Source organism: Coturnix japonica, chromosome 7 (genome assembly GCF_001577835.2).
Source record: "Coturnix japonica isolate 7356 chromosome 7, Coturnix japonica 2.1, whole genome shotgun sequence".
In the NCBI taxonomy this organism is placed as follows: Eukaryota; Metazoa; Chordata; class Aves; order Galliformes; family Phasianidae; genus Coturnix; species Coturnix japonica.
Window position 1 is genome coordinate 8,802,668 of NC_029522.1, and position 13,409 is coordinate 8,816,076.

Genomic DNA, 13,409 nt, shown 5'->3' on the forward strand with positions numbered 1-13,409 from the left:
TCTACGTCATTAGGACCATCCAACCACAATGATCTCTTCAAGCATTTTATTTCTCCCAGGTTTGATTTTAAACCTAGAATAGTTCTGGTATGCTGCTGCCCCTGAGCAAAACTGAAGTGGTGCATGTATTCATCACCTCTTGGGGATAGCCTTCTGAAGATACAAATTCTGGATGACACAAAGCAGTTGATACAATTCAGGATCATATCGACTGACTCCCTGTGATGCTACAGCTGAAGACACCACAAGTTTCAAAAGGGAGGACAACTTCTGTTTCCTCAAGGCTACAGCCAATCTTTATATATCATGACAGAGGAGTTGCTTCCAGGACCTCTCATGATAAAAGGCTGGAATATATGGAAACCTGCAGCAAGGTGCAATGAGAAACTCAACTGGCACCTACTGGGGGCTCTGGTGCTATGATGTGGGAATGCTGAGGCAGTGTTTACAGCTTTGTCTCTGTATAACTTGTGGAAAACAGTTCTCATCTCCTTTCCCAAATCCCCTAGATATAAGACAGTTGGATAAACAGATTCTCACTTAGTTATTTTATATAGTTATATTAGCAAGGTGTTCAGCCTCAAAGTGTGTTAAAGTTCCTTACTGCCATAATAATTCAGGTGCATCTAATAACTGGCATATGGGTGGTAATATTAAATTACTGCAGGTTCTCGAACAGTGGACTATGCAGATCTTGAGATAGGCACTGATGCATAGGAACAGGTTGCCTAAGGAGGCTGTGGATGCCTCATCCCTGAAGACATTCAAGGCCAGGCTGGATGTGGCTCTGGGCAGCCTGGTCTGGAGGTTGGCGACTCTGCACATAGCAGGGGGGTTGAAACCAGATGTACACTGTGGTCCTTTTCAACCCAGGACATTCTATGATTCCATAAAAGGCCAGTTGAGATAGGGATGACGTCCTCCATGGAGCACAAGGGTCATACTTCCAGTCTGAAGGCGAGCTCCTGCTAATCTCCGAAACACTTCACAAAGGGACAGTGTGCACATCACAAAGCAAGTCATTCTGCTGGCCTTGAGCCAGGTTTGCAGAGCACGGATTAAATCCAAGACAAACCCTCGAGCACTTTATGGAAAGGTTCCCACTGGCTCCATCAAGCTTTCATTGAAGTTTTTGAGCTGCAGCCAATAGCATTACTTTCTCCAGATCAGAAATGGGTTTGAGCAACAAGGTAATGCCTTTGTGAACCCTGGCTGCAGGCAGAGGAAGTCCTAACCTTATCACAGAGCAGGGCTGGAAGATACCCCAGCATGGCAAGCAAGAAAGCAGTCATGCAGATGGTATGCTGTTTTTGCCTTTGTCGTGCAAACACAAAGCATCTCCCCAAGTGCTTGACAGCTGGAAACAGCTGCACAGCTTCCTAAGGCAAAATGCTGGGAGCCACTTCACTGTAATACTTCATAAAACACTACACCCTGGTCTGCTTTTTTGCACATGTATATAGATTTGTTTGCTCTACGCATTCTACAGTGCAGAAATATTTTCTATTTCCTGGCAGTCCTGGAAAACATTACATGACCTCAGAGCACAACAGACCAGATGCTTTTGCCCTGCTTGAGGGGAAAAAAAAAAGAGAAAAAGCACCAAAATTTGTAACACCTGTTCCAAGTCTTATGTCCAGCTCTGCTAGTGAGAGCCCAGCGGTCCAGAGGGACCCAGCTGCTCAGTGTGCACACAGGCCGGCTTCAGGGACCTCCCTCTCTACGCAGAGACTGCCCTGTGTTTTTTGCATATATACCTGGCTAATTTGTGCTGTGCAGCAATGCTGGTCCAATGTACATTGGAGGAACTCCCTCCAAGCTCAAGCAATGGCTTTGCGTGAAGTCCTATCCCATTTAACTGCTGGAGAATTGAGTTTAAAAGAGTCACGTGGAAAAATCTTTGGCGGAGTGATGATTTGGACTCACTGCCCAGACCTTTGTGCTATCTCTCTGCCTGACCCCCACACAACTCCTGCACCAGAGCTGTCCTGCGAAGGGTGCCAATAACACTGGGAAAACATTTTCCTCCTGAAGAAGAAGAAAATAAAGGGTGGGGTGAGATGAGACTGACTACAAGGGATTTGGGGATTATTATTATTATTATAATCACTGTGGAGTTTCAGACTTTTTTTTTGGTCTCTCTCCATTTTGAGCTTTGCAGATAGAAGAGAACTACAGCTATCACTTCTGAAAGTTTTCCCTGGCACTTTGGTTGCTGCTCTGACCCTGAACCCTCTTGGAAAGAGAGCTGGGAAGAAAGAAGCCTGCAGCTGCAAGCAGCCTCAGCCTGGCCAGGCATCTCCCCTTGCTGCTAATAGCACCCACCTGAAAGTAAGAGCTTCCACAACAGCCAGAAGCCTTTCAGACCAACAGATCTCTGGGCCTGCACCCTCAGATCTGTAATTCTGGAGCTCAAAAGGTGATTAAAGAAAAGTAGTTTAAGGGACCCTGCGTTTTCTTAGTAACTTTCTCCTGAAGGAGATTTGAGGACTTGGCTTTCCCAAGGTCTTGAGGACAGGTCTCGGGAAGTTAAGTGACTCTCCCTGTACAAAAGATAAGGGACCTGACCACAAAGGATGGGGTTACCTCTAGTATAGACAGCTGGACTAGTTTCCTTTGTAAACAGTAAGCTTTCTAGGGGCAATGACCATTTCTTTGCCTTGTTCATGTAAGACTGGGAGGGGTGGGTGCTATCTCTGTATAAAGAGTCCAAGGAATTTCACAGCAGAGCCAGGGCTGACTCCTTTCATATACTAATGCCTGTCAGTTACTGGTTGTTAGGATTAACGTTAAGGCCTCGCTGCAGAGCTCTTTCACCTCAGGGATGTCACATGCGTTCAATCATCTCCCAGGAGCCACCCCCAGTTCTCCCAACAGCTGCACAGACAATAAAATACCCATAGCCATGAGTCAAGCAGCAATAACAGTTCAAAGTTGAATTTCCGATGTCATTTGGGGCTTTTTCTCAAGCCTGCTGACTGCCTGGGACTCTTCCCACTGACCTAAAAGGTCAGGGATTGGGCAAACACAACTTGTCAGGGACTGCATCCCCACTAGATGCTGAGAGCCAGCTACTATGACTGCAGTTGGTGCAGCAGCACTGCTCAGATGGCTTTGCTGAGTCCCACCCCCCTGTGAAACAGGCTGCCTTTAGGGGAAGAGGTCTCCACTCGTTCAAGTTGTTCCTTAATGTGCTTCCTGGGACAAGGTACACGTAAGACATCACCACCAAATACAACAGCATTAGCCCAACCTGTTTGCTCACCTTGTCTCCACAGGACAGCCTCTGCTTGCTTCCAGTAGCACTTCAAGCTCCTGGGGGGATCTGCCTCAATAAAACCATCTCCTTTCTCTGAGACAAGGACTTCCTAAAAGGTGGAGCAAAGAGGTGATGTTTTATCATCAGTTAATGTATCCCTCCTGCCTGCTGTTAGGGCCAATGTTTCATACATTTCTCCCAGCCTTTCCAGAGCTATCACTTGAGGATGCCCTGCTTGCTGCCTGCCCCAGGGTTAACACCTGCTTCTTCCAGACCACACTGCACAACCTCATCCTCCACCACAGCATTAAGCTTTGGCAAGAGTATAGGTTAAAAAGAATCTCACAGAAGGTCATTTTGGTGTTGTTTTTCTTTTCAAATCCCAGTAGGAAAAGCCTTCTCATGCTAATCCATCCCCAGACCTTTACCCACCCAGAAAGCAGACTGAGGGCAGATAAGCAGAAATGACAACATTAAGAAGCAGGATTCAAATGGCAGGGCTCAATGAGCTGTGGGGATCTTGCATGGTAGGAGCCACAGGGAGGCCAGCTCTAGGTTAGAGAAGAGCCTTCTTTTGGAAGTAACATTAAAGATGGTCCTCAGGAGGGGTGATTTCAGCTCCTGGCGCTGACATAGGCCTCCTGCCTGACTTGGCCAACTCAGTCTTTCCCCTTTTCTCCAATGGCAGCGATAGTCCTTCTGCTCCATTTTGTCTATATATATAAAGTTTTTTGGATGAAGGGTAGCATTAAGCACGTGCTTTCTGGGCTTTGCTGGATCATGGCTGTGATTTCCCAGATCTGCTGGGTATAGTCCCAGCGTCTGCCTTACTGGCAAACTGTAAGTGCCCCTTCAGCCCAAATAGGATCCTGGCTCTGTTGAGGTATTTTAAAGCCAATCAGTTATTACAGACACGTCTCTGCTATTAGCACATCATTAGCCAACATATCACAAATAGCTAAACAAATAAAAAGCTGCTTTATTCCAGGCCCTTCTCCAAGAGGCTGCACTAACTGTTGACTACTCTGTATTCGTGTGATGTGCTTGCTTGTGTTTTTCTGGATTCAGTTTTCACCTCATGGAAAAACCTTGTTGTGTCAGAAAAATAACATGCATTTTTATTAAACAAATTTATCAGGGAGGGTTTTTTTTGTTTTCCAGAGCCAGGATAAATTTTCTAGTTACAACAGGCTGAGCTCAGCTCAGCACATGCAGTGCTAACCTGGAGAGCAAACTCAACTTGTATTATCCATCTAATGATACAGAGCAGTATTTTACAGGCTTTCCAGACCCCATGAAGGTTTGGGATCAGCTAGGAATCAAGGTTTGGGATTGTTCTCTCTGCCCCCCATCCTCATCTGGGATGAAAACAAGACCCTTCTAGGAATATTTCTGAGATGGTTATTAGGAGCTGTATCTCATTTTCTCATTTGCGCTGCCCTGGTTTATTTTCACAGACCCAAACCACCGCAGAGCAGAGTGGAAGCAGTATAAGGTTTGGATGGGAGACCTGTTTCACTGCCAGCTTTCCCCACCTGCTTGTGGCATCTCCTCTTTATGTCACATTGCAGCAGGATGCCAGAAGCCTTTCAGTTTTCCACCTTTCTCTTCCACTTCTGTGTTAAATACCCCATAGCTAATTTCAGCTCTGATTGACTAAGGAAAACAAAATACATTCATTTTTTTTATATTCCTTTCCTTGCTCTGTGCAAGAAACCAAAGCTTTAGGTTGATATCTCTCCCTCCTACCTCTCTCATGCCCCAACGTTTGCAGTAAGCATTTGCCTCAGGATTTGATACACTCAGCCCACAAGAAGTGCTTGGTCTCTTACACTATGTGCAGGATGCTGTCCAGGTCTGCACACTGTGATTCCCAAGAAGAGCAAAGCCAAGTATTGCATCTCAGCTGCTGATATGCAATCAGTTCCCACCAGCTTTCCAGCACACATCCCCAAAGAGTGATTCAGAGTTTGACAGTTAATGCCAAAAGCAAATGGCTCAATACAGACAGGAAACAGAATGGAAGTTCTTTTAAGCAAAGAGAATTCTCCTGAGACTGGCTGAGATGAGGAGGAAAGAAGGTCCCTTCCAAGGTTCTACTGTGGTAAAGGAGAAACCCTTGGTGTTAACAGCACTGCACTCTGTCTCCTTGCCCCTGATTTCTGCAGGTCCATTTAACAGACTCAGAGTAAGAAGTGAAGACTCTCTGCTGGTTTTTCTAAAATCCTATTTCTGTTTTCATCACCATAATCCCAAGATTAGCGCCTTCCCAGCATTTAAAGCCATGACCCTTGAAAGCCAGCATATCTTGTGCTGTAAAACCAAGTATCAGCTGAAGAGCAGCTAATTCCCCTGACCAGAAAGGATGCTAATAGCATTTATTTTCATTTACTGGCAATATCCAACCCCTTAAGTAGTATCAGATGGGCCAGCAACCTGGCCTTGAATAACATGCTGCTCAGACTGCCTATAAATTTTTACCTTCCCTCTTTAACATGACAGCCTCACATCATCGAGGGATTTGCCAGGGAAAGACAGACACATGCCTGGGTACTTGAAGCAGCTGTGCTCCCACTAACCTCATACTGTCAGAAGGGCCATGAAAATACAGTAGCCACTGAGTTTCATTAGCATGATCGGTGGCTGGGTGGTGCAGGAGCAGAGGACAGCAGCCAAATTGTTCATATCTCCTTACTCTTGGCTGAAAGGAACTCCAAAGAGATTACATCCTTAATGTTTCCCATAGATGTAAAATATGGCTATTTTTACCTCACAGAGATGCAGAGCCAGAAGATAGACAGGGAGCTGTAGCTCTGTTCCGCCTGCTCCAGCAGCTGCAGTCTTTACAGTCATACATTCAGGAGATGGAGAACTTAAAGATGGCTTCAGTGGAGTTCCCAATATAAATCTTCAGTATCTTGCCAAGCCAGGTGATATGGAGGGCACAGAACCATTTTAATTGACTGTACCTCTTTTTGAGGGGGTCAGAGTCTTCTCCCACATAAGAGTGACAAGACAAGAGCTGGTGGCCTCAGGTTGCACCAGGAGAGAGGTTCAGGTTGGATATTAGGAAGCATTTCCTTTCAGGAAGAGTGGTGGGGTGTTGGAATGAACTGCCCAGGAAGGTGGTATGGTCGCTGTTCCTTGAGATGTTCCAGAACCATGGAAAGGTACTGAGCGATGTAGTCAGTGGGCACGGTAGGGGTGGGCTGGGGTTGGACTTTTCCAACCTGAATGATTCTATGATTGTGATTTTCCATTCAGGACTCAAAAAACAGACCGAAAAGCAGCGAAATGGAAGTTGGTTCTTCCTGCAAGAGCTGGGCTCAGCCAAATATGCCCAATGGCTCCCTGGTCTATCAAGCAGAAGGTGAGATATCTCATATGCTGTCTGGATGATGCTGAGATGTTTGGAAAAATGGTCTACGACAACTGCTGATAGGAAGAGAGAGATCCGTTATCAGGATAGAAACTGCTTGTTCCTCATTATACACTGGAAGTGCTGAAGGCCTGCTCACACCACAGTGCCAAGCAGAGAACAGAAGCCACCAGAACATGATTTTGCAACACGGAACAAATTCCCAGTAAAGCAGCACAGATCAGTCTTTCCGTAATACACTGTATGCAGTGGGGCAGGGTGACTGACTCAGCTGGGAGTATAGCCTTGGTCACTCAGTCATTTCTCTCTTGACCTGTTGAATGGGACCTAAATGTTTTCCCCACTTGATCCGACAGAAGTGGATATAAATATAACAGACCTTCGATAGCAAAGCAAATTTCCTTCCATTGTAGCTCAGGCAAGGCTGCAATAGAAATCTACACCACAGAATATAAATCAGCTGCAACCTATGGTTTGTGGGATTTAAAGGTATATGGTCATCATTATTTGGATTTATGCTTCTTTCCTGTCCCAAGGCAGAGTTCAAAATGCATTAGAGGTTTTCTCTGTTAGTCAAAGATTTCAGGAAGCATCAACCAGACCTGCACTGGCTACTGGCAACTCGGTGAAATCCAGCTCTCTCGGGGGGCTGCCTGTGTGCCATTCAAACACTTTGTATGCTCAGAATAGATTTAAGCTTTCCAGGCAAGCCGCAGACTCATTGCTGCCTGAATACACTGAAAAATCCTAGAGCAAACAGCAGCCGCCCTAGGAAGGGGAAGCCCCATGTTGCTGGAGATCAGCTGGTCCAGCAAAGAAGGGATTACACAAACAGTCAAGAAATCCCCAGGAGACATGAGGCCAGCATAGAATTCGTCACCATTATCAGCCCTTAGAATAGAGCAGAAATGAGCACAGTCCAGCTCACACAATCATTTCATTGAACATCAGTTGTGTAATGATTGTGCTCTGAGGCACGGCAGACAGCACATGTGGTTCTACCTGGAAAGATTACCCCAACCCTGTGGCAGGGGGTTGGAGCTTCATGATCCTTGAGGTCCCTTCCAACCCAAGCAATTCTATGAACTCCGCTGTAGGATAGCCTCTCTAACAATTTGGTGCCATGTTCTTGTCTTCCACACTTAGCTACTTGCTTCCACAGCCTTGGCACAAGGCACTGCCTGTCCTCCAGCTATAAACTTAGAAACTAAGGCCATCAAGAACCACGCTATCCTACCAAACACCATTTTTAATCCAATTATCCTACATTATGACTATCCTTTAATATTATTCCAAAAATCAACAAAGGGTGAAGAATCTACCATCTAGTGAAAAGTGCCATATGCAGTATAAAGGGTCAAAAATAAGAGACAGTAGAAATGTTTCATTTCAGGTCTAAAACCCTGACACCTCCTGATATAAACACAGTTGCTCTAGAAGGTGGTAACAACCAATTCTGAGATCCGCAGATAACTGCAGACTTAGATAAAGGCAAGGCAACTTGTCTTTTGAGTACCTTAGGGAAGAAGTGGGAGGCAAGTCTGTATAAGGAGAAAGACAGACAAAGCCTTAGGGGCACAGCTTGCTGAAGAGCTGGAGATTTCTGACCAAGGAAACTGTTTGTTTCTCTTGAGATCATAGCAACAGGACATTGTGTGCATGTTTTGTAAGTAAATCACAATATTTTTTTTCCAAGGAATACCTCTCTCCAAATAATATAATCAATTTCTCCTCTTAATGGGAAAAAAAGAACCAACCTCTCCCCAGGCCAGGGGGACAGCACTACCCTCATCCAACATACCTCCTGTTTTTCCAAAGCACTTCCCAGCTCTAATTCCAAGTCAGTTAGTCCCCTCATGCAAACAGATGAGCAGACTATTCAAGAGATATCATAAATCAACAGATAAGGTGACCTAGCCAATCCTTGGAAACAGTACAAAACCAAGGTTTGCTTTCAGCTGCTTCCTCCAGGCCATCCATAGGGTTGCTGCTGGGCCCTGCTCTGCCAGTTTCTGACCTGTTTTCAGCTCAGATACAAGTCATTCTCCCACAGCAACTCCACAGGTACCGGTTACCAGAAGACTCAGGTCCTCATCACTCGTTACAGTCCAGCAATTCCCCCTCAATCCAAGGTTAATGAGGGGGATCTGGGGATATTGGGAACTCTCCTCCAGTCACCAGCTGGCTTCAGTTTCAGGCAGTGATCCTTCAAAGACATGCCAGGTTGCTTCCCATCTTGTAAGGAACTTATTTCTTCTGTTTGAAGATCTCTCCTCCCCACAGAGCACAAATGAAGACAGACAGTTACACCATTGTTTATCCGATTTGCATGAACCTGAAACACTGCAAAACTGGGAGCTATTTGGATAATGCAAAAAACACAATCTTCTCCAATGCTAGCAGCAAACTGGGAAAATAACTGCTCCAAGCAACTGTTTCATTCTGCTAATTAGCTCCTACACTGGCTAGCAATTCCAGCCTTGATTCAGAGAAGAAACATAAGCAGAGACTAACTGCAGATGCAAAGGTGAGCTGGTGTAAATGGACACCATCTCATTGCTGGCTGTCCCTACTGATTACTGAGGAGCTCATTCACCAGACACAACGCAGTACATGGCTTACATATGCAGGGAACACAAGATATTGCTGGCAATCCTGAAGCACGCAGATAGCAGAAAGCTTCCCAACATAAAGAACAAAGTTACCATCCAACTAGGGTTACACTCCAATATATTTGCTTGCATTCTCTTTTTCTTTTCCAGTTTCTTTTGGCATTGCAAGCAGGAAGAAATACATGTTGTAGCTATCACATTCCTTTTTCATTGCATCATTTCAAGTAATTCACTTCAAGGGCTTCCTTGGAAATACCTACAGGGGAGGACTGAGCAGCTGTGACCCTGCTGTCTGGGAAAATAGAGCTAAATCAGAAACCTAAATCAACTACTTCTTTTCTATTTAGCCCAGAAATATAAACTGTCTGTACCTGGAGATAAATGGCCAACAGTGCTGCTGCTTCATGGGATGGTTTCTCCCAAAAGAGTGCTTTCCTACCCAAGCAACACAGAAAGTGCAATTATCACTGATAAAAACCATACTGATTATCACCTCAAGTAATGCAATGATCAAGCTGTAGTTGTCAGTACAGCTATTTAACACTTGTTGATATATAGATATCACATCCAATCCAAACAGTTCCTGAACTGAAAATTGCTGGTTATCAAGAAATGAGGGGAAAGCATCAAATATACCAACCCTGAGCTGTGGCTCATGGCATCCTCTCATAGTTGCTGATGGAGACATCACGTTGGGTAAGATTATAACAGAGCAGGTATAAAAAGACCCAGATATCAGACACTGAAAACAGTGCTTAAAAGCCATAATAAAATGTTATAAAAGACAATTTTATAGAAGAGAAAGACTGGGGAATGGTGAATGACAAGGGCAAGTTGTTAATACACCACATCTTGCATTATTCCATAAACTGGAGATTTAGCAACAATAGAGATACGCAGCAGCAGAGCCAGGGTAAAGCTCTTCATCCATGGGGACATCCACTGGGACAATGCACAACAGGTGCCGTCTCAGATTTTATTACTATCATTTGATTTTTGTCTTTAACTATTTAGAAGTAACTTAAAACAACTAAGAGTCAGTGGCAAATGAGTCATTTGGGACTGTACAGATGTGCTGTTCAGCGTCTGCCCAACCATTCTGGTGTCTGTGAAAGGAGAGGGAAAGTTTTCCTCAAATTCTCTATGGACTGTAGTTCTTCCAGAGTTGAAGACTACAGAGAGACAAAAAAGAATAGTAAAAAGATAAGAGTGCTTCGGAATGCACATTGAACATACAGACCTACTCTCATCGTACAGAGATTGCTCCCTAGTTTATTTGTATGATATCCACGATGGCTGCAACTTGGTTGTTAGAGCACCAAACAAGGTACTGAATAGTTCACCATTAGCATTCACAACTGCCAACCCATAAAGTGATTTAGTCTTGACACTTAAACTAAGCCAGGATGACAGCACTAGAAAAAGCCTTCAGAAAGTTTTTGGTTAATGTTTTCACACTGCATCCAGATGCTTTTTGTGACTTCATAAGCATAGCATGAAATTACACATCCAGCTTCAGCTCTGAACGCCGTGGCTTTAAATTAAAGGCTTTCAAGACAGCATCTACTTAAAGAAAATCCTGAAATATAAAACAAAACTTTATTATTATTATCATTACTATTATTATTATTATCATTACTATTATTACTATTATTATTTTCTATTCTGAAACTTCAAGTACTGAAAAGCTGGAAGACATTGCTCAGAAGAAAGTGTTTTCTAGCTGAAGATATTGATAAGGAGAACTCAAAAAAAGCCATAAATAATGGGAAGAAACCGAGTGGTTGCAGTTGCTTTGGAAAGCTAATTGTTTTTATTCCTTCTGCTCATTAATGCAGCCACTTGCCACAAACTCTAAAAGTCTCATTCTTGCATTCAGATGGTTTTGAATTAAGTTGTTCTCATCCATGTGTCTTCTACTACGTATATGCAATCAGAGAAAAAACTTTGGAGCATGCAAAAGTATTTGCAGCAAGGAGAAACGCTACGGGCTCAGGTTGAAATGGCCAACTACAGTGCCATTCAAGATAAGTGGTTTTAAAAGGGGAAGGCAAAGCTCAGTTGTAAAGAACTTCGGCCTAAGACAAAAACTACCTCTGGGTAGGAAAGAGCATAATCAGGAATTCGCCCTTAACTCCCATCCAAAGCACTGCTCCAGGTGGATGTTCCAACTAACCTTAAACAAACAGCATCAACGTGGCCTCCCTTCTGCCAGGAGCTATGTGCTTGCGTGTCTGGTTAAACTCAAGGTCCTTCTCATAGTGGAAACTTCTGCTGCTGCCCTGCCAACCAGCTGTCTGCCCACGGAAAAGCTGGTCTGCCCCAGGCCTTTATGGCATCCACACTCAGCACACTCATTGTACTTCAGCTGGGACCATTTGAAAGCTCAGTATTAGCACTGGACAACATCTAGAGACTGCGGGTACCTTACATTTTTTTTCTTTTTTGGCTGAAGGACCACAATTGCTATTTGGTCTGCTCTTATTCAGCATTCCCACTGCCTGTGAAAGGCTAGGAAAGAAGCGTGTTGGTCCTTCCTGCAGCATTACTCACAGAGGCTCCTTGGTATCTGAGTCACGGCTGGTTTGGGACTAAGGCCTGTGTGTGATTAGTCACTGGAATTTGGTGGGAGGCTGTATTTAATAACACCCCTAGCTCTAGAGAAACAGGAAGCCAGGCAATCTTTAAGGACCGCAGATGCATTATAAACTCTTTCCAGAACCACCAGAAACGTAGCCAGCAAGAAAACAGTCAAATTAGCAAAAAAAGCATGTATGTAGGCGGGCAGACCATACTTTCGTACCCCTGTTCCATACTGAGAGCAGAGCTTTGGCCAAGTATCACATCTCTGGGCCAGGATGTACAGAAATAATGCTGCTGTGTCAGTGAGGAGCATCTGCATGAGACCCTACATCACAGGCATCCTCAATATCTTTGGTCTAGACATACCATTAGGAGACACAATGAGCAAGGTCCCACATACTATATGTGCTGTTCATATGTGCTTCAGCACTTGCTGCTCCAGCTCCAAAACTGTAATTGTAGACACTCCCGAGTTGGCAATTTGGAGAATCAAATAGAAAAGGCACAGAAATCAAGAAGAAGTGAGGAGTGTGTTGTCAGGATAAGATGACTTCCTCCTTGACCATTAATCACCAAATGGTTTTGCTAAAGAATCAAGGATCTTGCAGTGAACTCAGCTATTGCCAAATCCCTGCTTTGCTCTGGTTCCATCACCAGCTTCTCCCAAGTCATTCCAAGTCAAACAGACTAGGATTATTGTCTACTTATAATCCAGCTTTCTCATGTGAAAGAGAATGATAAAGATTACAACCTTTTGCTCCAGAGGCCACTGCAAAGACAGAACTATTAATGCTTGTAGATGCTCAGAATATGACAGAATGCCCTCAGCCAACAGTTACTGTGCTCGAAGGAATACTTCAGTACAGCTCAGGGGATTTGGAACTTCTAGACCTAAACAGAGATCAGCATTGGCAGTGACACATCACGGCACCTTAAGAGAAGAGAAGAGACATCTCCCAGTCATTAACCTCGCTCAACGCCTTAAACAAATTCGAAATCTGTTTAGTCTGGAAATGATTATTCTGCTTATTCAGATGCATTTGATGTTTGACCACACACAGCAAATATGGCGCAGTTCCAACCAAGGAAAAGAGATTACTGTGGCATCACCAAATTGCATTACATAGGACTGAATAATACATCCACACCATAATTAAAATCCCACAGTTTAAACTGCATTTAAGATGAGCCCATGTTCTATGGTGGCTCCATTTCCACATGCTTCAGTGTTTCATGATACAGAGGAAAGCAGATGTTTCTAATAGTCTGAACTCTTAAAGATTACTTTTACAATCTACTATGTACAGTTGAGAGTGGGACAGCACTGCTAGGATGGGTCAGAATGTTCCATTTGTCCTTATTCCAGTGGGAAATGTTTATTCTAACCAAACCAGATATAGACTTACTTTTACCCAAAGCAGTCAGATAATCAGATGCAAATAAAAAGATATCAATTTGGGTTTGTTTTTAGTTTTTATTTGTTGACTCTAGAGGTATCCAAATAATACTTCTTTAAAAACCACGTCTGGGGGGAAAAAACTGACCAAATCATATGTTTTCCATTGGTATTTTTCTC

At 44.0% G+C, this 13,409-nt stretch overlaps 2 long non-coding RNA genes across 2 annotated transcripts in view; one reads left to right on the plus strand and one right to left on the minus strand.

The window, feature by feature from the left end:
• The window catches only part of LOC116653654, a 30,477-nt gene that overhangs the window by 1,583 nt on the left and 15,485 nt on the right, over positions 1–13,409 (minus strand). The window contains exon 2 of the long non-coding RNA XR_004307867.1: positions 3,266–3,368. This is a non-coding gene — a long non-coding RNA (uncharacterized LOC116653654). The remainder of the gene's footprint in view (positions 1–3,265; positions 3,369–13,409) is intronic.
• On the plus strand, positions 892–3,362 carry LOC107316510. The gene is made up of 3 exons (XR_001556403.2): positions 892–1,299; positions 2,154–2,419; positions 3,279–3,362. It is a non-coding gene; the product is annotated as an uncharacterized LOC107316510 (long non-coding RNA).